The sequence below is a fragment of the Pleurodeles waltl genome, chromosome 4_2, assembly GCF_031143425.1.
Source record: "Pleurodeles waltl isolate 20211129_DDA chromosome 4_2, aPleWal1.hap1.20221129, whole genome shotgun sequence".
Classification (NCBI taxonomy): domain Eukaryota; kingdom Metazoa; phylum Chordata; class Amphibia; order Caudata; family Salamandridae; genus Pleurodeles; species Pleurodeles waltl.
In genome coordinates, this window is record NC_090443.1 from 183,040,565 (window position 1) to 183,066,259 (window position 25,695).

A 25,695-nucleotide genomic window follows, 5' to 3' on the forward strand; every position below is an offset into this window, starting at 1 on the left:
GTGAAAAACTGCATGAAGAGAGGAACAGTGGGTGTGTATCTTCACACGTACAGGGTCACAATAGCATGGATACAGGGGACACACCACCTTCCAAGTAAAATTGAGAAGCTGGGTAAGAAATGTACCATGCCAGTTATATCTCACACAACAGTAGGTGAAGATCTGGCTTGCACTAAGAACCTCATATGAGGTGGCAGTCACAGGAATAGATACCGAGGGACAGTAAGTACCACTGTACAGTCAACTTAGTTGTCTCCCCTGATGGTAGTCGGGCTGTATGCCCTCAACAATGATGACCAGACATACTATAGCACAGTAGCATTATTGGCCCAGCTGTTCTTGGGCACCACAATGCACTAAATGGGCAATTTTAATTGTGTGCTGAATGGAGAGCTTGATTGCCTCCCGCCCATCCTGGCTCATAAGAAGGGTATGCAAAGGACCCAAGAGAGATCTATAGCAGACTTAGACATACGAGATGAGTGGCCTGAATAACATTCACACTTCCACGATCTCACAGCACATGCAAGCGGCCAGCACATACATCAAATTAGATATGGTCCTGCTAGATTGGGTGAACTTTCACCTCGTCATGGATATACAACATAAAATTAGAATACTACCTGACCACTCCCCAGTGCAATTGAAATATCACTACACAAGGTACAGGGCAGTAATACCCACTGTAGGAAAGTACCATCTTGCCTGGCATGTTACTCCCATTTTTTACTTGTGTGTCGGTTTGTTTTTGTCTGTTTCACTGGGATCCTGCTAGTTAGGACCCCAGTGCTCATATTTGTGGCCTGAATGTGTTCCCTGTGTGGTGCCTAACTGTGTCACTGAGACTCTGCTAATCAGAACATCAGTGCTCATGCTCTCTCTGTCTTTAAAATTATCACTACAGGCTAGTGACCATTTTTACCAATTCTGATTGGCACACTGAACACCCTTATAATTCCCTAGAATGTGGTACCGGGGTACCCAGGATATTGGGGTTCCAGGAGATCCCTATGGGATGCAGCATTTGTTTTTCCACCGATAGGGAGCTCAGACAATTCTTACACAGGACTGCCACTGCAGACTTTGTGAATTAACATCCATGTAATTTCACAGTCATTTTTACACTGCACTTAAGTAACTTATAAGTCACCTATATGTCTAACCCTCACTTAGTGAAGGTTAGGTGCAAGGTTACTAAGTGTGAGGGCACCCTGGCACTAGCCAAGGTGCCTCACACAGTTCAGTGCAATTTCCCGGACTTTGTGAGTGCGGGGACACCATTACACGAGTGCACTACATATAAGTCAATACCTGTTGGACCTGGCTTTTTGACAGGGTCATCCCCAAACTTTTTGCCTCCTTCCTTTTTTTTTTCTGACCTGTTCTTGTTGGATTTTGAACTCTGGGCACTTTACCACTGCTAATCAGTGCTAAAGAGCATATGCTCTCTGTGTAAATTGTACTGTTGATTGGTTTATCCGTGATTGACTATTTAATTTACTTATAAGACCCTAGTAGAGTGCACTATATGTGCCTAGGGCCTGTAGATTAAATACTACTAGTGGGCCTGCAGCACTGGTTGTGCCACCCACTTCAGTAGCCCCTTAACTTTGTCTCAGGCCTGCCATTGCAAGGCCTGTGTGTGCAGTTCCACTGCCACTTCAACTTGGCATTTAAAAGTACTTGCCAAGCCTAAAACTCCCCTTTTTCTACATATAAGTCACCCCTAATGTGCGCCCTAGGTAACCCCTAGAGCAGGGTGCTGTGTGCGTAAAAGGCTGGACATGAATCTGTGTAGATTATATGTCCTGGGGGTGTAAAACTCCTAAATTTGTTTTTACACTACTGTGAGGCCTGCTCCCTTCATAGGATAACATTGGGGCTGCCCTCATACATTGTTGAGATTATATGTCCTGGTGGTGTAAAACTCCTAAATTTGTTTTTACACTACTGTGAGGCCTGCTCCCTTCATAGGATAACATTGGGGCTGCCCTCATACATTGTTGAAGTGGCAGCTGCTGATTTGAAAGGAGCAGGAAGGTCATATTTAGTATGGCCAGAATAGTAATACAAAATCCTGCTGACTGGTGAAGTTGGATTTAATATTACTATTTTAGAAATGCCACTTTTAGAAAGTGAGCATTTCTCTGCACTTAAATCTTTCTGTGCCTTTCAATCCACGTCTGGCTAGGTTTAGTTCACAGCTCCTTGTGCATTCACTCAGACACACCCCAAACACAGGGTACTCAGCCTCACTTGCATACATCTGCATTTTGAATGGGTCTTCCTGGGCTGGGAGGGTGGAGGGCCTGCCCTCACACAAAGGACTGCCACATCCCCTACTGGGACCCTGGCAGACAGGATTGAACTGAAAGGGGACGTGGTGCATTTCTTAGACACTCTTTGAAGTCACCCCCACTTCAAGGGCACAATTTAGTATAAAACAGTGCCTCTGCCCTACCTCATCAGACACTTGCTGGAGAAGAAACCTGAACCAGGAACTACATCCTGCCAAGAAGAACTGCCTGGCTGCTCAAAGGACTCACCTGTCTGCTTTCTACAAAGGATTGCTGCCTTGCTGTTGGCCTGCTGCCTTGCTGAACTCTTGTCCGGCTGTAAAAGTGCTCTCCAAGGGCTTGGATAGAGCTTGCCTCCTGTTCCCTGAAGTCTCAGGACCAAAAAGACTTCTCTTTTTCATTTGGACTCTTCGTGCGCCGAACGTTTTGACGCACAGCTTGCTCCACGGCGAGAAAATCGGCGCACATCGACGCAGATGGACGCAACACCTTCGGGGCGACCGGAACTTCGACGCTGGCTCACAAGGACAACGCCGCCCAACTTCCAGCGGGGAAATCGACGCGACGCCTGCCATGAGACCAAGAATTCCACGCACAGCCTCCGGGAACCACGCGCAGCCGGAAAACAAGCCGAAGAATCCACGCACAGACCCCGGGACATCTGGTAATCCCACGACCCACAGAAAGAGACTGTCTGCACGCCGGAAAACGACGCATGACTTCCCCGCGTGAAAAATAACGTCGCAAGTCCGTGTTTGATGGGGAGAAATCGACGCACACACCATTTTTCCACGTATCTCTTCTTCTGCGGCCCTTGGCAGGGATTTTCCACTCCAAACCAGGTACTTTGTGCTTGAAAGAGACTTTGTTTACTTTTTAAAGACTTAAGACACATTCTATCACTTCTTAGTGATATCTTTACAAATTCATATTGCATCTTTTATCGTTTTGACCTGCAAATACCCAGATAAATATTATATATTTTTTTCTAAACACTGTGTGGTGTATTTTTGTGGTGCTATATTATGTTATTGTATGATTTATTGCACACATGCTTTACACATTGCCTTCTAAGTTAAGCTGACTGCTCGTGCCAAGCTACCAGAGGGTGGGCACAGGATAATTTTGGATTGTGTGTGACTTACCCTGACTGGAGTGAGGGTTCTTGCTTGGACAGAGGGTAACCTGACTGCCAATCAAAAACCCCATTTCTAACATTGGTGATCAGTGATGAGGATAGGACTTGTATTTGTGCAGTGACATACAGTAGCTAAGTATTTCACTACCTGCCCACAGTTGAAGGTCAACTTGATTTTTCATCTTTTTGCTTTTGGTTCTCTGATGTCCCCCTGGATATATTATTGATTTTGGACTTTGATTTTTGGTTTTGCCTGTGATACCTTGCCAGATTGGGAATGGATTCCAGCTTCTCAGAAGACTACGATGTGTCAAACCTTGTACCTGTTGAATCCCTCACTAAGGCTGAGCTGAGGGGGCTTTGCAGACAATGGGGACTTCCCATGTCAAGGAGATCCACTAAGATGGAACTGCTAGATATCTATGTATCCTGGGGAGAAGCACAATGGGCAGAGGAAAAGGCAGCAAAGAACCAAAGGAATCATAGCCCTGAGAATGATTATGAGGAGGAGGACTACTTAGATGAGGAAAGAGAACCAGTGAGAGATGAATGGCTCCTAGCTCAAGAACGGCGGGTGGAAGAGTTGGATGAGTTTATTGAAAGGGCTGAGGCAGCAAGAGCCTTAGCCCTGGAAAAATAAAGGATTGCAGCTCAGGAGCTGAGCTGTGAAGAGCTGAAATTGGAAGTCGGAAGGGCTGAGTCCAGTTCAGATGGTGGCAGCAAAAATCTTGCATCCAGTGCTGCTGAGGAAGGGCACAAGCCCAGAGATGTGGTGCCCAACTTGAAGAAGGGAGTTGACACACCCCAGGCGGTTCAAGAGTATGAGGTAGTTCCCGTTATGCACAGGGTCCCTGAGAAGTATTGGGGAACTGGCACAGGGAGTCATATTCCTACTGGGGGGAGGGACACTTTACTGGCTCTAGAAGAGAGTGACAGGGAAAAGGCTTCCCCCCGGTGGACGTCCTGGATATGGAGTGTGGAGACATCCCAGAGGAGTATGGGTTGAGTGTCAGGGACAGTCAGATACTGTCTCACCAGTCTCAGGAGGGTGATGTAGAGTGCTTTTTCGAGGCTGAGTCACTGGATGGTTGGGTGAAGGGTACTGTGGTTAATACGTGTGAAGGGCAGAGTGATGTAATTGCTGGAGAGCATATGTCTGGTCCTTATTTTCCGGAGCTACGCCAACACCAGGTGGAGTGTGAGTTCTCTGACCCCAGGGAGCTTACAATGGAGGCAGACTTCTGGGTGAGTACCAGAGAGTCTGAAGAGGCATTTGGTGGTGCTCCTGAAGGGAGTGGTCTAGGTGTTTCCCAACCAAGTGAGGTGGGAGAGGATTGTAGTGTCCCAGGTAGGTCCCAGGTCCTAGAGGGTTCCATGAGGGAACGCCAGGAGGGAAGCCTAGCCTGTACCGTAGGGCCACCTGTTGAGGGAGGCCTGCAGTGTCAGCAGAACTTGGGAGGGTGACTGTAGCTAGCATCCCACCAGTTCTGGTGTCTGGCAGTACCACTCCTAGTGAGGGGGTACAGAAGTCCAGACAGAGGGTGGAGAGTGGGTTGCGGACCCCAGTGGAGTTCCTGGAGAGTCAGGGGTCAGCTCTGAGAGCAGAGCCCCCCATGAATGACCCAGGTGAAACCGTTTCTGGTTTGGGGGAGATCCAGACTCTGCCAGATGGGCAGAGGTCAGGAGACCTGTGCCAACCAGACTTTTGTATAGCCCTTGGGGACGGTGTGTCCCTTGTGGGGGGTGAGCGTGCCCCCCAGGAAGTCCTTGCGTGCAAGGCAATTGTTCAACCTCAGGGTGGTGACACTGGGTTGGATGACCAGGTTCAGGGATTAAACTCTGGCCTGGTAGGGGCTCAGTGTGCCCGCCAAGAAGTCCTGGCGTGCCAGGCAATTGGTCAACCTCAGGGTGGTGACTCTGGGTTGGATGGCCAGGTTCAGAGGTTAAACTCTGACCTGGTGGGGGGTAGGTGTGCCCCCCAGAAAGTCCTGGTGTGCCAGGCAATTGTTCAACCTCTGGGTGGTGACTCTGGGTTGGATGGCCAGGTTCAGAGGTTAAACTTTGACCTAGTGGGCGGTAGGTGTGCCCGCCAGAAAGTCCTTGTTTGCCAGGCAGTGATCCAGTCTGAGAGTACAGACCCTGGGCTGGGAGACCAGGTTCAGGGTGTCCCCCCGGACCTGGAGGGAGGGGCTACTGATAACAGTGCCCCTACCATGTTGTCTTCTGAGGAGGCCACTCCTAGTTGGAGGGTGCTGGACCCCAGAAGGTAGGGCAGGGGGAGGGAAGTCTCACCACGGGCCCTAGTCCAACCTGAAGGTACAGACCCCAGGTTGGAGGGCCAGCTTCAGGTAAACAGCCCTGCACTGGTGGAGAAATGGTGCTGGGCGGCTTCTGTAAGCACCCTGACCATGTTGGACTCTGGGGGTACCGCTCCAGGAGGGAGGGTACAGAGCCCCAGAGGGGAGGACCAGGTTCAGGCTGTTATTCCTGACCTGGTGGAAGGGAAAGTGGTTAAAGGGTGTCTAGCACCTGGGTCTACCGCCCCCCACTCTCCACAGCCACAGTGGTTGGAGAGCTTTGAGAGGCCTGGGGCCTGGGGCCTGGCTCTCATCCCTGATAGCTGTCAGTAACCACTGTGGCTTGCTGTCCAGGTGGACAGAGTTATCCCTGGGGAGGGGACAAGAGTCACACCCCAGGGGTAGAGTGGGCAACACCACTGTGTTGGTCCTGGTGGTACTATCCTGCTCCTGGGATACATCTGTGAGCAAAGTAAGGTTAGGTGCTGCACAGATGGTATCCGCAGGAAAGGAGAAAGGTTCCCCATGGGTTGGCTTAGTGGGCCCTGAGAGTATGGACAGAGGGATCCAATTGGAGTCAGGAAGGCAAAGAACTGGAGCATGCCCCTGCTGTTGTGGGCCTTGTTCTATCGCCTCAAACAGGGAAGTACATCAGGATAGTGATTGTTCTCCCCTGGCTTTAGGCTGGTGGGGGGTCCTGTTGGACCTGGCTATTTGACAGGGTAATCCCCAAACGTTTTGCCGCCTTCCTCCTATTTTTTCTGACCTGTTCTTGTTGGCTTTTGAACTCTGGGCACTTTACCACTGCTAACCAGTGCTAAAGTGCATATGCTCTCTGTGTAAATTGTACTGTTGATTGGTGTATCCATGATTGGCTATTTAATTTACTTGTAAGACCCTAGTAGAGTGCACTATATGTGCCTAGGGCCTGTAGATTAAATGCTAGTAGTGGGCCTGCAGCACTGGTTGTGGCACCCAAATCAGTAGCCCCTTAACCTTGTCTCAAGCCTGCCATTGCAAGGCCCGTGTGTGCAGTTCCACTGCCACTTCAACTTGGCATTTCAAAGTACTTGCCAAGCCTAAATCTCCCCTTTTTCTACATATAAGTCACCCCTAATGTGCGCCCTAGGTAACCCCTAGAGCAGGGTGCTGTGTGGGTAAAAGGCAGGACATGTACCTGTGTAGTTTATATGTCCTGGTGGTGTAAAACTCCTAAATTCGTTTTTACACTACTGTGAGGCCTGCTCCCTTCATAGGCTAACATTGGGGATGCCGTCATACATTGTTGAAGTGGCAGCTGCTGATCTGAAAGGAGCAGGAAGGTCATATTTAGTATGGGCAGAATAGTAATATAAAATCCTGCTGACTGGTGAAGTTGGGTTGAATATTACTATTTTAGAAATGCCACTTTTAGAAAGTGAGCATTTCTCTGCACTTAAATCTTTCTGTGCCTTTCAATCCATGTCTGGCTAGGTTTAGTTGACAGCTCCTTGTGCATTCACTCAGTCACACCCCAAACACAGGGTACTCAGCCTCACTTGCATACATCTGCATTTTAAATGGGTCTTCCTGGGCTGGGAGGGTGGGGGGCCTGCCCTCACACAAAGGACTGCCACACCCCCTACTGGGACCCTGGCAGACAGGATTGAACTGAAGGGGGACCTGGTGCATTTCTTAGACACTCTTTGAAGTCACCCCCACTTCAAAGGCACAATTTAGTATAAAACAGGACCTCTGCCCTACCTCATCAGACACTTGCTGGAGAAGAAACCTGAACCAGAAACTAGAATCCTGCCAAGAAGAACTGCCTGGCTGCTCAAAGGACTCACCTGTCTGCTTTCTACAAAGGACTGCTGCCTTGCTGTTGGCCTGCTGCCTTGCTGAACTCTTGTCTGGCTGTAAAAGTGCTCTCCAAGGACTTGGATAGAGCTTGCCTCCTGTTCCCTGAAGTCTCAGGACCAAAAAGACTTCTCTTTTTCATTTGGACTCTTCATGCACTGAAAATTTCGACGCACAGCTTGCTCCGTGGCGAGAAAATCGCTGCACACCGACGCTGACCGACGCGACACCTTCGGGGTGACCGGAAATTCGACGCAAGGCCTCACAAGGACAACGCCGCCTGACTTCCAGAGGGGAAATCGACGCAACATCTGCTGTGAGACCGAGAATTCCACACACAGCCTCCCGGAACAACGCGCAGCTGGAAAACAAGCCGAAGAATCCACGCACAGTCCCCGGGACATCTGGTAATCCCGCGACCCACAGAAAGAGACTGTCTGCGCGCCGGAAAACGACGCACGACTTCCCCGCGTGAAATATAACGACGCAAGTCCATGTGTGCTGAGGAGAAATCGACGCACACACCATTTTTCCATGTATCTCTTCTTCTGCGGCCCTTTGCGGAGATTTTCCACTCCAAACCAGGTACTTTGTGCTTGAAAGAGACTTTGTTTACTTTTTAAAGACTTAGACACTTTCTATCACTTCTTAGAGATATCTTTACAAATTCATATTGCATCTTTGATCATTTTGACCTGCAAATACCCAGATAAATATTATATATTTTTTTCTAAACACTATGTGGTGTATTTTTGTGGTGCTATACTATGTTATTGTATGATTTATTGCACAAATGCTTTACACATTGCCTTCTAAGTTAAGCCTGACTGCTCGTGCCAAGCTACCAGAGGGTGTGCACAGGATCATTTTTGATTGTATGTGACTTACCCTGACTAGAGTGAGGGTTCTTGCTTGGACAGAGGGTAACCTGACTGCCAATCAAAAACCCCATTTCTAACAATACCTATATGTATCTTCACAATGGTAACTCCGAATATGACCATGTAACATGTCTAAGATCATGGAATTGTCCCCCCATGCCAAATCGGGTATTGAGGTGCAATCCCATGCATCCCCGGGGCTCCAGCATGGACCCCGGGTACTGCCAAACCAGCTCTCTGGGGTTTTCACTGCAGCTACCGCTGCTGCCAACCCACAGACATGCTTCTGCCCTCCTGGGGCCTTGGCAGCCCAGTCCCAGGAAGGCAGAACAAAGGATTTCCTCTGAAAGAGGGTGTTACACCCTCTCCCTTTGGAAATAGGTGTTAAGGGCCTGAGAGGAGTAGGCTCTCCTGGCCTCTGGGAATGCTTTGAAGGGCACAGATGGTGCCCTCCTTGCATAAACCAGTCTACACCGGTTCAGGAATCCCCCAGCCCGCTGTGCTCAGTTTTCTTGAACCCATGTTCAAGTACTTCTGCGGGTGCTGCCTGCTTCTGCGTGGGCTCTCTGTGTTGCTGGGCACCTCCTCTGTCTCCTCTTCCAAGTGGCGACCTCCTGGTCCAGCACCATTTTTCTTCAACCGCAGCCTTTGCAGCTAGCAAGGCTTGTTTGTGGTCTTTCTGCATGGAAACAAGTCTGCATCCTCCAGAACGCTGTGGGACTTCTTCTGCGCAAAGGAGAAGTTCCTGGCATCTTCTGTTGTTGCAGAATCTTCAGCTTCTTCCACCCGGAGGCAGCCATTTTGCACCTTCATCCGGGGTTTAGTGGGCTCCTGACCCCCCTAGACACTTTCGTGACTCTTGGACTTGGTCCCTTTCCTTTACAGGTCCTCAGGTCCAGGAATCCATTTTCAGTGCTTTGCAGTCAGTTGTGGTCTTTGCAGAATCTCCTATAACGACTTTAGTGTGTTTCTGGGGAAGTAGGGTAACTTTACTCCTACTTTTCAGGGTCTTGGGGTGGGGTATCTTGGACACCCTTAGTGTGTTCTTACACTCCTAGCGACCCTCTACACACTACACTAGGCCTAGGGTCCCTAAGTGGTTCGCATTCCACTTTCTTAGGATTTGGTTTGTGTTGCCCTAGTCCTATTGCATCCTATTGTATTCTACAGTTTGCACTACTTTTCTAACTGTTTACTTGCCTGACTTTGGTTTGTGTGTATATTCTGTGTATTTTACTTACCTCCTAAGGGAGGATATCCTCTAAGATATTTTTGGCACATTTTCACTAAAATAAAGTACATTTATTTTTAGTAACTCTGAGTATTGTGATCCTTATGATACAGTGCTATATGATATAAGTGGTATAGTAGGAGCTTTCCATGTCTCCTAGTTCAGCCTAAGCTGCTCTGCTATAGCTACCTCTATCAGCCTAAGCTGCTAGAACACTACTAATCTACTAATAAGGAATAACTGGACCTGGCACAAGGTGTAAGTACCATCAGGTATCAACTATAAGCCAGACCAGCCTCCTACACCTGCCTGGAAGTGGTAGTCCAACAGGAAACACAGGACACCATTAGATCTTACTTTGTACATAATGAGAATCCCACAAGTTTGCCTGGGATTGAATGGGAAGCAATGAAAGTGGTGGTCCGTGGCATGGATATGGTGGTGCTGTACTCACAGAAAAGAGTCTGTGACCAGATTGTGGCAGCCAAGAAACAACTTGACCCGCAGCAAGAGCAGCAGTACAGAGCAGTGGCAGCCTCACAACTGGCCACGAGCTAGGATCAAAAATATTAGAAAAAAAGACTGAAACTAGAGCACCTGAAATGCACACACTTTTGACAATTCCTACACAAGGAAGGGGACAACGCAAGCAGGTTTTTATCCTGGCTTCTTAAGAGAGATAGAGTGCTTGCAGTCATAACGTAAGTTAGAAATCAAACATGAACCATGGTACATACACAATAACTAATTAATGATGCATTTTTGGCCTACTACAAGCGCCTTTACATGTCTCCGCCTTTGACTGTGGCCAATTTCTGCTATCCAGTCTTGCGGGTGACCAAAATTCCATCTCTATCACAGAAGCTGAAGCTTCTCCTGGAGGAACCCAAAAAAGTACAAGAAATCAAAGGAGCAAATAAACAATTAAACGGAGCAAAAATGCCAGTCCAGTATCGACTGCTGTCGGAGTGGTTCCAGGAGTTCATTGAACCACCAGTGCAGGAGCTGCTCTAAGTTTACCAAGATACTTTGGAGATGAGAGAGTTGCCCATATAAATGAGGGAAGAACCATTAGGCTTCTCCCAAACCGGGGAATGATCCACATGATTGTAAATTGTTCAATATCGATAACAAAATACTGGGTCAAGGTCCTTGCTACACCTCTACACTTAGAACAATGAACTCCAGACCGAAGTTCCTAAAAATTATCTCCCTACTAACCACTAGGATGCTGGTGAGGGTCCGTACTAACAACATGACCTTGGAGGAGTGGGAGCTTGGCAGAGGGACATTACAGGACTGTCTTCCATTGCCTTTCCAGTTCGCACACGCCATAGAACCTTTGACATGTAGCTTAATTGACACCCTCAATGACTGGGCTACATGCACTTAGGACAGTGTGATCTCCTTATTTGCAGATGACCTGCTAGTGCATTTGCCCAAACCAAGGGAATCCTTGCACAAATTGCTTGGGGGGGTTGGATGAATTTGGGTGGAAATCAAGCCTCAGAGTTAACAAGCAGAAACCTGTAATATACCGCTTAGAGTTCGATAAGAACTTCTTTTTACAGATCCAGGGCACCTCAATGGGGAGCACCTTTGCACCCAGCCTGGCATGCCTATACGTGGATCACTTCGAGAAAGCAATGGTACTTACTGAAGAAAACCCATACATCAACCATATTAGGTTATGGAAAAGATATATCGATGACATCCTGATTATCTGGAGAGGTACAAGGGAAGAAGCAACCATCTTCATCACGTGGCTAAACACCCTAAATCCCTTTCTAAGATTCACAGCCACAGTAGGCAATCCGGCAGTCTCCTTTCTTGACCTACTAATAACTGAGAGAAATGGCTCCCTTATAACAGAAGTGTATTACAAGCCCACTGATAGGAACACTCTCCTCCAGTTTCAGAGCTTTCATCCACGTTCCCTCAGGGAAAACCTCCCAGTAGGGCAATACCTCCGCCTCAGACGGAACTGTACCGAACTAACGGACTACAAAAAGCATGCTCAGCTACTTAGTGGCAAACTGCGAGCAAGAGGATACCCGGATCACCTATTGAGGAGAGCAGATAAACGGGCCCGTGTGAGCCCCAGAGAGACTCTACTACATCCAAGCAGTCGAAGCAATAAGGGGAACCCCTTGATCTGTGTGACCACATTCAACCCAGCGTCCAACATGATCAAAAAGATAATTAATGAAGACTGGAAAATCCTCACCTCTGGTGGTCTCCCTTTTGAGATCCCCATGAATGCCTACAGAAAGGCAAAAAGCATCCGGGATATGATCGTGCATACCCGCCCTCGGATAAATCCCACCACAAGCAGACAGAAGACCCTCTGGGACCTTCCCCCTCCCAAAGGACATTACCCTTGCGGCAATTGCAGTGTTTGCGCCTTTACCAAAAAAAACCTCACACTTGACTTGGGACTACAAACACCCTGGGAGCTTAGGCAACTAACGAACTGCAACAGTAAAAATGTGGTGTATATGATCACATGCCCTTGTAACAAGAAATACATTGGGATGACGACACGAAGAGTGGGCACACGCATCTGCGAGCACAGGAGCACCATCCGGTTCAAAAGAGATGCCACAAGACTCACAGAGCACTACATCTCCAGCAATCACCATCCTGATGATATGCAGTGGGTGGTACTGGACCAACTTAAATCCACAGCAATCAATGCCAAACACAAGCTCCTAATGTATGAACAGAGATGGATTTGGAGGCTGCGAACGGACACCTTAGGACTGAATGACAATATTCAATGGTCAGCTCTAGGCTGATGACTAAAAATACCATTATGAGATCTCTTTTTCATGACAACCCACCTAGGATCATAACCAGTATTAGATAACTTTACTGACACTCCACGAGTCCTTTTAATCCCCATTGCGGGACCTATTATTATTTTTTCATACTTGTGTATCATAACCTTACCTGACCTGCTAGAGTAACCCCTAGTAGACAAGCTATTGTCACTCTTTCCCTCCCAACCCCTCCCTTTTTTCTCTTCCCTATTTTCTAAAACATCTGCTGTATTCCACCTGTTTTTGCCCTCCCTTCTTTCCCCCTTTTTTGCTCCCCACCCCCCCTTTTTTCTTCACTTTCCCCCCCCCCTCCCCGTTTTATCCTTCTTGCCTTCTCTATTTGCAACCTCTTTTCCCCTTCTCTGCTTAATTAAACCCCCCCTCCTTTCTATTTTCCTTTTTTCCATTCATTTCATCTCCTTCGGTCTTGTTTTCCCTCTTTTTCTCCCCTGGCTGTTTTCCCCCCCTTCTTCCCCCCCCCCTTATTCTCTTTCCCCCCCCGCCCACCGTTCTGCTCTCTTCATGTGTCTTCCTTCCCCATCGTCTTCTCCTTTACCCCATCTCTCTTTTTGAGCCCCAGCGCTGTTCCCCACCCAGAGTTCCCTTTTTACCAGTCTTTTCTTTCATCCCCTCCTGTTTTGCCCCCCCTTTTAAATCCCCCCCCCCTCCCCCCTCCGGTCTTTGTTTCCTTTTCCCTGGTCGCCCTTTTTGGACTACCAGGCCTTTCCCCCATGGGACTCACATCCCCAGAGTCCCACGGGTCCAGTGACGCGCCGCGCAATACGCGACGCGTCACTGCAGGACGCTCGCCCGTGCGCGCTAGCTGCGCCTCGGACGTGACATCCTGCTTCCCCGCACCGTCAGCAAACGCGACGCCCCCCGCGGGGCCCTGGCTCCGGGTGCCCCCGCGAGGCGTGGCGCCCTACTTAGACCAATCGGGGCCCTTGAGGCTCCGCACCTAGCACAGCCCCCGAGGGGGCGCGGCTTTTCCCGACATACTAGGTGTTCCTTTTTCTTGACACATAGCACACCTGAGTGCAATTACCGGGCACCGCCCCTGGCCTCTGCAGCTCCACATCGATTGGCTGTAGCTCCTCATAAAAACCTGGCAAGCCGTTCAGACAGTACCAGAGCGGCCTGGCTCCGGCATGTAGGTACCCCCCATGGTATTCCCTTTGGCGTGGTAAGTGTGGGCTATTCTGGCCCGAGAAATCTTCTTTTTCTTTTTCTTTCATTGCTACCGGTCTTTCTTCTGGTAGCCTTTTCTTTCTTTTGTTTCTTTGCTTTCTTTCTTTTTCTTTTTCTTTTTCTTTTTTCTTTATTTCTTTTCTTCTTTTTTTCACTGTGACTTTCCTTCTCTCTCTCCCTTTACCTAGATCTTTATCTTTACCTTTTCACCTCTTACCCATTCCTTTCCTCACTAACCTGCCCTATTGGCCTCCCCCTGTCTGTAGCGCACCCTGCGCAACTTCCTCCTTTCTGTAAGCGCACTATGCGTCCTTAGTCCCCTTCCTTCTCCTTGTCCCCCCTTGCTAAACCCTTAATCTCCTCAGAGTGTGACTACAAGGGAAACCCCCCCCCCGGTTCTAGCCAGACCAGAGGCAATACGCCCCCAGCTCCGGGGTAAGTCACAATTGCATGCATGTTTGAGTGCATTTTTTCATTTTCTCACTGATTGCTGTGTCGTGTGCTGTGGTTTGCCACTTCTCTGTCACTCTGAAATAATTGTGATTTATTTATCATCTACTATAGGCCTACCTCACCGTGAACTACCTGTTCAGGTAGGACACTTTTCACTTTGAGCACCGTACTTATTACACGTGCTCCGACCCTGACGAATGCCCCTGACCTACCAGCACTTAGTGAGGGCAGAAACATGTTGGTCTTGTTCAACCCCTTTTAGACTCCAAGAGACATCATTCTCTAACGAGCCTTCCCCCTCAGTTTTAGTCTTACCAACATGCACCACCATTAAAACTAACAAGAGCCACCGGTGACATGTTAGGTAATTTTATTATTCACCCCCTCTGGATCACTATAACTATCCAGTCAGTTTAATTTTAGCACTCCCTCTGGTTCTTTTAACCAGAGGTTGAGTCCGCCTGAGTAGTATCATCTTACTTAGGTGGGGCTAGGTGGTCATATGATGAAGCAAGACACTATTATGTGTGTGAGACCACCTAGTCCGTAAAGGAAAATCCCCCGCTACTCCTGTAGGCCAACACAGCACCCCCTATTAAGCAATCTAATGCAACCGGGCACTGGTTAAAGACTAACCCAGTCTTACCCCCGGTTTCTACTACCCCACACCTTTTGTGATTATATATACCGCTTAGGAACATTGAGTGGCATAGCAAAAGAGCTCCTCTCTGAACTTGGCATAACCTGGGAGCTCACATCATTTAGATATATAGGAATACAAGTGACAGGTGACCGAGACAGATGATGTTAAACTCGGCCAAGCTTTTTGCAGACACACAGCACAAGCTTGATTACTGGATATGCCTCCCCTTGTCCATGGCAGGCTGAATGGCCATAGCGAAGATGATGATACTTCCCAGGTGCCTATAGGTCTTCCAATGTTGTATTTTCGCAATTCCTTGCAACTTACTCATGAAATTTAAATTGGCAATGATTGCCCTCATATGAGGGAAAAAGTGGAGCAGAGTTAAACTAGAAACACTGCAATGCACATTTGAACAGAGCGGACTTCGGGTCCCAGGCATCGAAGCGTACTACCTGGCATCGTAATTACACTTGATGGAGTGTTGGTGTGACGCCCCAATAGACAGGTCGTTACTACATGGCTCTAAAACGCAATAAGAACTCACTTACATTATACATAGAAATAGAGGCACACAAATGACAGAAGAAATGATCCTGAAATTGTCCCTGTTTACGTGGGACATGTTCGGATCATGCTGGGGGCATATCCTTCCCTATGAATAGCATTACGGGATCTCGCCGAGTTCCAAGATTAGATAGATATCTGTGATGAGAAGCTGGAGGCAGGGGGTTTGATGTGCAGGGGGCGACTTGTACGATGAGGGACGCAAACTCACTTGGGACGAAGCTAATAAACATTTCCACTTGGACACAGGACAATTCATTAATTACAGGGCCACTCGTCAAGACGTTGAACGCCCAAGACGCCGAGTCACGGGTCTTAGCCATGTTGACCTTACCTACACAGATCGAAGGGGGTGCAGGGATAATCACACGCTTATATCAGGCAATACGGGCAGACATAGACAAGCCCGAATTGCATGCCAAACAGAAATGGGAAACAAACAAAAACCTGCAGTTCCAAGAAAACCAGTGGCAGGAAACACTCATCAAAACTGCAACCAGCAACAGTAGATTTCGCATCATACACTTTAACTTTGTACACCAAACATACATTACCCCTGTGTAGGAGGCTGGCCTGGCTTGTAGTGGGTACCAGAGGTACTTACACCTTGTGCCAGGTCCAGTTAGACCTTATTAGTGTAGAAGAGGTGTTTCTAGCAGCTTAGGCTGATAGAAGGTAGCTATGGCAAAGCAGCTTAGGCTGAACTAGGAGACATGTAAAGCTCCTACTATACCACTGGTGTCATATGCACAATATCATAAGAAAACACAATACACAGATATACTAAAAATAAAGGTACTTTATTTGTATGACAATATGCCAAAAGTATCTCAGTGAGTACCCTCAGTATGAGGATGAAAAATATACACAATATATATGTACACAAACCAAAATTATGCAAGTAATAGCAAAAGGAAGTAATGCAAGCAATGTAAAGTTACAGTAGATTGCAATAGGAGCACATAGGTATAGGGGCAACACAAACCATATACTCCAAAAGTGGAATGCGAACCACAAATGGACCCCAAACCTATGTGAGCTTGTAGAGGGTCGCTGGGACTGTAAGAAAACAGTAAGGGTTAGAAAATTAGCCCACCCCAAGACCCTGAAAGGTAGGTGTAAAGTGCTCCTACAACCAACAGAGAGCACAGAAGTCGTGATGGGGGATTCTGCAAGGAGAACAAACACCAGCAATGCAACAACAGTGGATTTCCAGACCTGAGTACCTGTAAGACAAGGGGACCAAGTCCAAGAGTCGCAACAGTGTCGAGAGTGGGCAGGAGCCCAAGAAATGCCAGCTGAGGGTGCAAGGAAGCTGCCACCTGTTGGAAGAAGCTTTCTGTTCTGCAAGAACGAAGAGGACTAGAAACTTCCCCTTTGGAGGATGGATGTCCAACATCGTGAAGAAGCTTGCAGAGGTGTTCCCATGCAGAAAGACCGCAAACAAGCCTTGCTAGCTGCAAGGGTTGTGGTTAGGGTTTTTGGATGCTGCTGTGGCCCAGCAGGGACCAGAATGTCGCCACTTAGATGAAGAGACAGAGGATGCGCCCAGCAAGTCAGTGAGCCCTCACAGAAGCAGGCAGCACCCGCAGAAGTACCTGAACAGGCACTTGGAAGAAGAGTGAACCGGAGTCCATGCGAAGTCACAAAAGGGAGTCCCACGACGCCGGAGGACAACTCAGAAGGTTGTGCACTGCAGGTTACAGTGTCGGGGACCCAGGCTTGGCTGTGCACGAAGGAAATCCTGGAAGAGTGCACAGGAGCCGGAGCAGCTGCAAATCACGCGGTACCCAGCAATGCAGTCTAGCGCGGGGAGGCAAGGACTTACCGCCACCAAACTTGGACTGAAGAGTCACTGGACTGTGGGAGTCACTTGGACAAAGTTGCTGAGTTCCAGGGACCACGCTTGTTGTGCTGAGAGGGGACCCAGAGGACCGGTGATGCAGTCTTTTGTTGCCTGCGGTTGCAGGGGGAAGATTCCGTCGACCCACAGGAGATTTCTTCAGAGCTCCTGGTGCAAGAAAAAGGCAGGCTACCCCCAGAGCATGCACCACCTGGAAACAGTCGAGAAAGCCGGCAGGATGAAGCGATACAAGGTTGCTAGTAGTCGTCTTGCTACTTTGTTGTGGTTTTGCAGGCGTCATGAGCAGTCAGCGGTCGATCCTTTGCAGAAGGTGAAGAGGGAGATGCAGGGGAACTCTGGTGAGCTCTTGCATTCGTTATCTGAAGAATTCCCCAAATCAGAGACCCTAAATAGCCAGAAAAGGAGGTTTGGCTACCTAGGAAGGAGGATTGGCTACTAAGAGAGGTAAGAGCCTATCAGAAGGAGTCTCTGACGTCACCTGCTGGCACTGGCCACTCAGAGCAGTCCAGTGTGCCACAGACACCTCTGTTTCCAAGATGGCAGAGGTCTGGGACACACTGGAGAAGCCTGGGCACCTCCCCTGGGAGGTGCAGGTCAGGGGAGTGGTCACTCCCCTTTCCTTTGTCCAGTTTCACACCAGAGCAGGGCTGGGGGATCCCTAAACCGGTGTAGACTGGCTTATGCAGAGATGGACACCATCTGTGCCCATCAAAGCATTTCCAGAGGCTGGGGGAGGCTACTCCTCCCCAGCCTTCACAACTATTTCCAAAGGGAGAGGGTGTTACACCCTCTCTCAGAGGAAATCCTTTGTTCTGCCTTCCTGGGCCAGGGCTGCCTGGACCCCAGGAGGGCAGGAACCTATCTGAGGGGTTGGCAGCAGCTGCAGTGGAGACCCCGGAAAGGCAGTTTGGCAGTACCCGGGTTCTGTGCTAGAGACCCGGGGATCTGGAATTGTCCCCCCAATGCCAAAATGGCATTGGGGTGACAATTCCATGATCTTAGACATGTTACATGGCCATGTTAGGTGTTACCATTGTGATGCTGTACATAGTTAGTGACCTATGTACAGTGCACACGTTTAATGGTGTCCCCGCAATCACAAAGTCCGGGGAATTTGCCCTGAACAGTGTTGGGGCACCTTGGCTAGTGCCAGGGTGCCCACACACTAAGTAACTTTGCACCCAACCTTCACCAGGTGAAGGTTAAACATATAGGTGACTTATAAGTTACTTAAGTGCAGTGGTAAATGGCTGTGAAATAACGTGGACGTTATTTCACTCAGGCTGCACTGGCAGGCCTGTGTAAGAATTGCCAGATCTCCCTATGGGTGGCAAAAGAAATGTTGCAGCCCATAGGGATCTCCTGGAACCCCAATACCCTGGGTACCTCAGTACCATATACTAGGGAATTATATGGGTGTACCAGTATGCCAATGTAAATTGGTGAAATTGGTCACTAGTCTGTTAGTGACAAATTTGGAAAGCAGAGAGAGCATAACCACTGAGGTTCTGGTTAGCAGAGCCTCAGTGAGACAGTTAGTCATCACACAGGGAACACATACAGGGCACATACTTATGAGCACTGGGGCCCTGCCTGGCGGGGTCCCAGTGACACATAGACTAAAATAACATATATACAGTGAAATATGGGGGTAACATGCCAGGCAAGATGGTACTTTCCTACACAACCCCCCCCCCCCCAAACGAAGGACAATAAGACTAGCCATGACCTGATGAGTCTTCATTGTCTAAGTGGAAATATCTGGAGAGTCCATCTGCATTGGAGTGGGTACTCCCAGGTCTATGTTCCACTGTATAGTCCATTCCCTGTAGAGATATGGACCACCTCAACAATTTAGGATTTTTACCTTTCATTTGTTTTAGCCAAAGTAGAGGTTTGTGGTCTGTCTGAACAATAAGGTGAGTGCCAAACAGGTATGGCCTCAACTTTTTCAGTGCCCAGACCACAGCAAAGACCTCCTTCTCTATGGCAGACCAACGCTTTTCTCTAGGGGTCAACTTTCTGCTGATAAAAACAACTGGTTGATCCTGGCCCTCAGAATGTAGTTGAGATAAGACTGCCCCTACCCCTAATTCAGATGCATCAGTTTGAACAATGAATTTCTTGGAGTAAAATGGGCTCTTTAGGACAGGTGCAGTGCACATGGCCTGTTTGAGCTCCTCAAAAGCTTTCTGACAGCTAGCTGTCCACAATACCTTTTTAGGCATCTTCTTGCTAGTGAGATCATTAAGTGGGGCTGCAATGGAGCCATAGTTTTTAATGAATCTCCTGTAATACCCAGTGAGGCCTAGGAAGGCTCTCACCTGGGTCTGAGTTGTAGGGGGAACCCAATCCATGAAAGTTTGGATTTTCCCCTGAAGTGGTGCAATCTGTTATCCGCTTACCAGGTGTTCCAGATAAACCACCTTTCCCTGCCCTATCTGGCATTTTGAGGCCTTGATAGTGAGGCCTGCCTTTTGCAGGGCCTCTAAAACTTTCCAAAGGTGGACCAGGTGCTCATCCCAGGTGGAGCTAAATACAGCTATATCATCTAGATATGCTGCACTAAAAGCCTCCAACCCTTTTAGGACTGTGTTCACCAACCTCTGAAAAGTGGCAGGTGCATTTTTCAAACCAAAGGGCATCACTGTAAATTGGTAGTGCCCTCCTATAGTTGAAAATGCAATTTTAGGTCTAGCATCCTCAGCCAATTTGATCTGCCAATACCCTGCAGTCAAATGAAAGGTGCTTAGATACTTGGTAGATGCCAGTGTATCTATGAGCTCATCTGCCCTGGGTATAGAGTGAGCATCAGTTTTTGATACCTGTTTGAGACCTCTGTAATCTACACAAAACCTCATCTCCCTTTTTCCATCTTTTGAGTGAGGCTTTGGTACAAACACCACAGGACTCGCCCATGGGCTTTCAGAAGTTTCAACCACTCCTAGATCAAGCATTTTCTGAACCTCTTGTTTTATGCAGTCCCTGACATGGTCAGGCTGCCTATAGATTTTACTTTTGAAAGGCATGCTGTCTCCAGTATCAATTGTGTGTTCATACCAAGATGTGGTGCCTGGCACAGTTGAGAAGAGTTCAGAAAACTGTCCAAGGAGATTTATGCAGTTGTCTTTCTGTTCTGCAGTGAGACAGTCTGCTAAAACTATTCCCTCCACTAGAGCATCCTCTTCAGTGGAGGAGAAGAGATCAGTGAGAGGGTCACTCTCTTCTTCCTGTCCTTCATCTGTTGCCATGAGCAGGGTGAGATCAGTCCTGTCATAGTAGGGTTTTAGGCAGTTGACATGAATCATCCTAAGGGGACTCCTGGCAGTGCCTAGGTCAACCCAATAGGTGACCTCACCCTTTTTCTCAACAATGAGATGGGGTCCACTCCATTTGTCTTGGAGTGCTCTTGGGGCCACAGGCTCCAATACCCACACCTTCTGTCCTGGTTGGTACTGAATCAGAACAGCCTTCTGGTCATGCCATTGCTTTTGGAGCTCCTCGCTGGCCTGGAGGTTTTTACTGGCCTTTTTCATGTACTCAGCCATTCTGGATCTTAGGCCAAGTACATAGTCCACTATGTCCTGTTTGGGAGCTTTTAAAGGTTGTTCCCAACCCTCCTTCACAAGTGTTAGTGGACCTCTTACAGGGTGGCCAAAGAGGAGATCAAAGGGGCTGAAGCCCACTCCTTTCTGGGGTACCTCCCTGTAAGCAAAAAGGAGGCAAGGTAACAGGACATCCCATCTCCTCCTGAGTTTTTCAGGGAGTCCCATTATCATTCCCTTGAGAGTTGTATTGAGCCTCTCTACCAGTCCATTTGTTTGTGGATGATAAGGTGTGGTGAATTTGTATGTTACACCACATTCCTTCCACACAGCTTCCAAGTATGCAGACATAAAGTTGCTACCCCTGTCTGATACAACCTCTTTTGGGAAACCCACCCTGGAAAAGATTCCCAGGAGGGCTTCTGCCACTGCAGGTGTTGTAGTGGTCCTTAGAGGAATTGCTTCAGGATATCTTGTGGCATGGTCCACAACCACCAAGATAGACCTATTGCCTGAAGCAATAGGATGGTCAAGGGGGTCAACTATGTCAACCCCTACCCTTTCAAAGGGAACCCTAACCACAGGTAGTGGAATAAGGGGAGCCTTTGGTGTGCCATCAGTCTTGCCACTGGCTTGGCAGGTCACACAAGACTTACAAAAATCGTTTGTGTCCTCTGACATCCTAGGCCAGTGAAAAAGGGGGACAAGTCTTTCCCATGTTTTGATCTGGCCCAAATGCCCAGCCAAAGGAATGTCATGTGCCAGAGGTAGGAGGAACTCTCTGTACTGCAGGGGAATGACCAATCTCCTGGCTGCTCCAGGTTTTGGGTCCCTTGCCTCTGTGTACAAGAGGTTGTCCTCCCAGTAAACTCTATGTGAGCCACTGACATCCCCATTTTGCTGCTTAACAGCTTGCTGTCTGAGACCCTGTAATGTGGGTCAGGATTGCTGTGCCACACTCAGCTCTTCCCTGGCAGGCCCCCCTCCACCCAAAAGCTCAGCAGTGTCTGCTGCCAGCTCATCTGGTGAAGGTTCTGCACAGGGAGGAAATTCTTGTTCCTCAGAAGGAGAATCATCTGTAGAGGGAGGGATAGTGGGTAGGGATTTACCCTTGCTACCCCTAGCTTCAGGGAGTACTTGGGCCATTGTTCCAGGATCTAAGTTACCCTGTCCTTTTTGCTGTTTGGCCTGAGCCCTTGTCAAAGCAAAATTATGCCCAGGAATGGCCAGCATTGCTGCATGAGCCTCCAACTCCACTTCTGCCCAAGCTGATGTCTCTAAATCATTTCCTAGTAGACAGTCTACAGGTAAATCTGAAGCAACCACAACTTTCTTTGGACCAGTAACCCCCCCCCCCATTTGAGATTCACAACAGCCATGGGGTGGCTAAGAGTGTTGTTATGAGCGATTGTCACTTGGTACTGGTGACCAACTAGGTGTTGTTCAGGGTGAATCAGTTTCTCTATTACCATGGTAACACTGGCACCTGTGTCCCTGTAGGCCTGAACCTCAACACCATTTATTAGGGGAAGTTGCTTGTACTTATCCATATTAAGGGGACGAGCAACCAAGGTGGCCAAATCAATGGCACCTTCAGAGACTAACACAGCCTCTGTGGTCTCCCTAACAAGACCAACCCCAACTAAATTGCCAAAAGTGAGCCCAGCTACTCCCTTGGATTGGCTATTAGTAGGTTTGCTCCCACCACCACTGCTATTACTAGGGGTACTAGAGTTTGCAGTAGGGGTTGTGGTAGTGGGAGGTTTGGTGTTTGTCTTTGGACAACTGGCATCAGTTGTCTAATGGCCTTTGACTTTACACAAATAACACCAAGGCTTTTTAACTTGATTTGAAGAGGATTTGGACCTACCACCCATAGCAGAGGATTTTTGTGGGCCTGATGAAGACTCAGTTTTACTTTTGTCCCCACCCTTGTCAGAAGACTTACCATCCTTCTTCTTGCCATCCTTGTCACCCCCTGTATGAACTTTTCTGTTCACTCTTGTTCTGACCCATTTGTCTGCCTTCTTTCCCAATTCTTTGGGAGAGGTCAGATCTGAGTCCACTAGATATTGGTGTAACAAGTCAGACACACAGTTATTCAGAATATGCTCTCTCAGAATAATATTATACAGGCTTTCATAGTCAGAAACTTTACTGCCATGTAACCACTCTTCCAAGGCCTTCACTGAACAGTCAACAAAGTCTATCCAGTCTTGTGAGGACTCTTTTCTGGTGTCTCTGAACTTAATCCTGTATTGTTCAGTGGTTAAGCCAAATCCATCCAAGAGTGCATCCTTCAAAACTGCAAAATTGTTAGCATCACTTTCTTTAACAGTGAGGAGCCTATCCCTACCCTTTCCATTGAAAAATAGCCACAATATAGCAGCCCACTGCCTTTGAGGGACCCCCGTACCATACAGGCCCCCTCAAGTGCAGCAAACTAGTTGTTGATTTCATCCCCCTCCTTGTAAGGGGAAACTATCTTGTGCAGATTCCTGGAATCATGCTCTTTAACAGGATTACTATCAGGAATACTGCTACTGCCACCATGGGGTCCCAACCCCAATCTCTGTCTCTCCTTCTCCAGGTCTAGGGATTCCCTGTCTAGAGCCAGCTGTTGCTGTTTAAGCTTCAGTCTGGTCTCTTCCACTCTCAACTTTTTGAGTTCCCTTTCTAACATGTTGTCTTCAGGGTGGGTGGGTTGGGAATGTTTGGACACTGAGGACAAATTGGAAACAACAGAGGGAGATCTGTCCCTAACAGCTTGGACTCTAACAACCTGGCCTCCAGGAATAAAAACATCCCTACTATGATAGGAGCTTCTATTACTACCAGCATTGCTATGTGGTCTGCTGAGGGGCAGATTTGGAATAGAACCCTGTACACCTCCCTCAAGGGGCTCCCCTGAGTCAGAGTGTGAGCTATCTACTAACTTCTCAGTTGAAGTGCCAGCTAGGGACTTATCATTTTCAATGAGCATGTTAAACAGAAATTCTCTAGAAGGGTTCTTTCCTACCACTAAACCTCTATCAATGCAGAGACTCCTTAGGCTCTTAAAATTAAGATTGTCATATGTTGTATTGACCATTTTAAGAGAAGTTCCTACATCAGACCTGATAGAAGAAGGTTTAGAGACAGTGAGAAGAGAGAAAAAGTTTCAGGACTTTTTAACCCCTTAGCTGCTGGACCTTTTCCCCCCCAGTGCTGAGCCCTTTTTTGGCTATTTGGGGTAGTTCGCGCTTAGGGCTTCATAACTTTTTGTCCACATAAGCTAACCACGCCAAATTTGCGTCCTTTTTTTCCAACATCCTAGGGATTCTAATGGTACCCAGAGTTTGTGGTTTACCCTGGAGGAGACCAAGAAAATAGCCAAAATACAGTGAAAATTTAGTTTTTTCCAAAAAAATGGGAAAAAAGGGCCGCCGAAGAAGGCTTGTGGTTTTTTCCCTGAAAATGCCATCAACAAAGGGTTTCTGGTGCTGAAATCACTATCTTCCCACCTTTCAGGAACGGGCAGACTTGAATCAGAAAACCACATTTTCCAACACAAATTTGGCATTTTACTGGGACATACCCCATTTTTACTATTTTTGGTGCTTTCAACCTCCTTCCAGTTAGTGACAGGAATGGGTGTGAAACCAATGCTGGATCCCGGAAAGCTAAACATTTCTGAAAACTAGACAAAATTCTGAATTCAGCAAGGGGTCATTTGTGTAGATCCTACAAGGTTTTCCTACAGAAAATAACAGCTGAAATAAAAAAATATTGAAATTGAGCTGAAAACAACAGCCATTTTTCTTTATGTTTTACTCTGTAACTTTTTTCTGCGATGTCAGATTTCTGAAAGCAATATACCGTTTTGTCTGCTGGACTCTTCTGGTTGCGGGGATATAAAGGGCTTATAGGTTCATCAAGAACCCTAGGTACCCAGAGCCAATAAATGAGGTGCACCCTGCAGTTGGTTTTCATTCTATACTGGGTATACAGCAATTCATTTGCTGAAATATGAGGAGTGAAAAAGAGGTATCAAGAAAACCTTTGCATTTCCAAAATGGGATCAAGATAAGGTTTTGAGGAGCAGTGGTTATTTGCACATCTTTGAATTCCGAGGTGCCCATACTAGCATGTGAATTGCAGGGCATTTCTCAAATAGACGTCTTTTTTACACACTCTCTTATATTTGGAAGGAAAAAATGTAGAGAAAGATAAGGGGCAATAACACTTGTTTTGCTATTCTATGTTCCCCCAAGTCTCCCGATAAAAATGATACCTCACTTGTGTGGGTAGGCCTAGCGCCCGCGACAGGAAATGCCCCAAAACACAACGTGGACACATCCCATTTTTTCACAAAATACAGAGCTGTTTTTTTGCAAAGTGCCTACCTGTAGATTATGGCCTCTAGCTCAGCCGGCACATAGGGAAACCTACCAAACCTGTACATTTTTTAAAACTAGAGACCTAGGGGAATCCAAGATGGGGTGACTCGCGGGGCTCTGACCAGGTTCTGTTACCCAGAATCCTTTGCAAACCTCAAAAAGTGGCTAAAAAAACAAGTTTTCCTCACATTTCGGTGACAGAAAGTTCTGGAATCGGAGAGGAGCCTCAAATTTCCTTCCACCCAGCGTCCCCCCAAGTCTCCCGATAAAAATGATACCTCACTTGTGTGGGTAGGCCTAGCGCCCGCGACAGGAAATGCCCCAAAACACAACGTGGACACATCACAGAAAACAGAGCTGTTTTTTGCAAAGTGCCTACCTGTAGATTTTGGCCTCTAGCTCAGCCGGCACCTAGGGAAACCTACCAAACCTGTACATTTTTGAAAACTAGAGACCTAGGGGAATCCAGGATGGGGTGACTTGCGGGGCTCTGACCAGGTTCTGTTACCCAGAATCCTTTGCAAACCTCAAAAAGTGGCTAAAAAAACAAG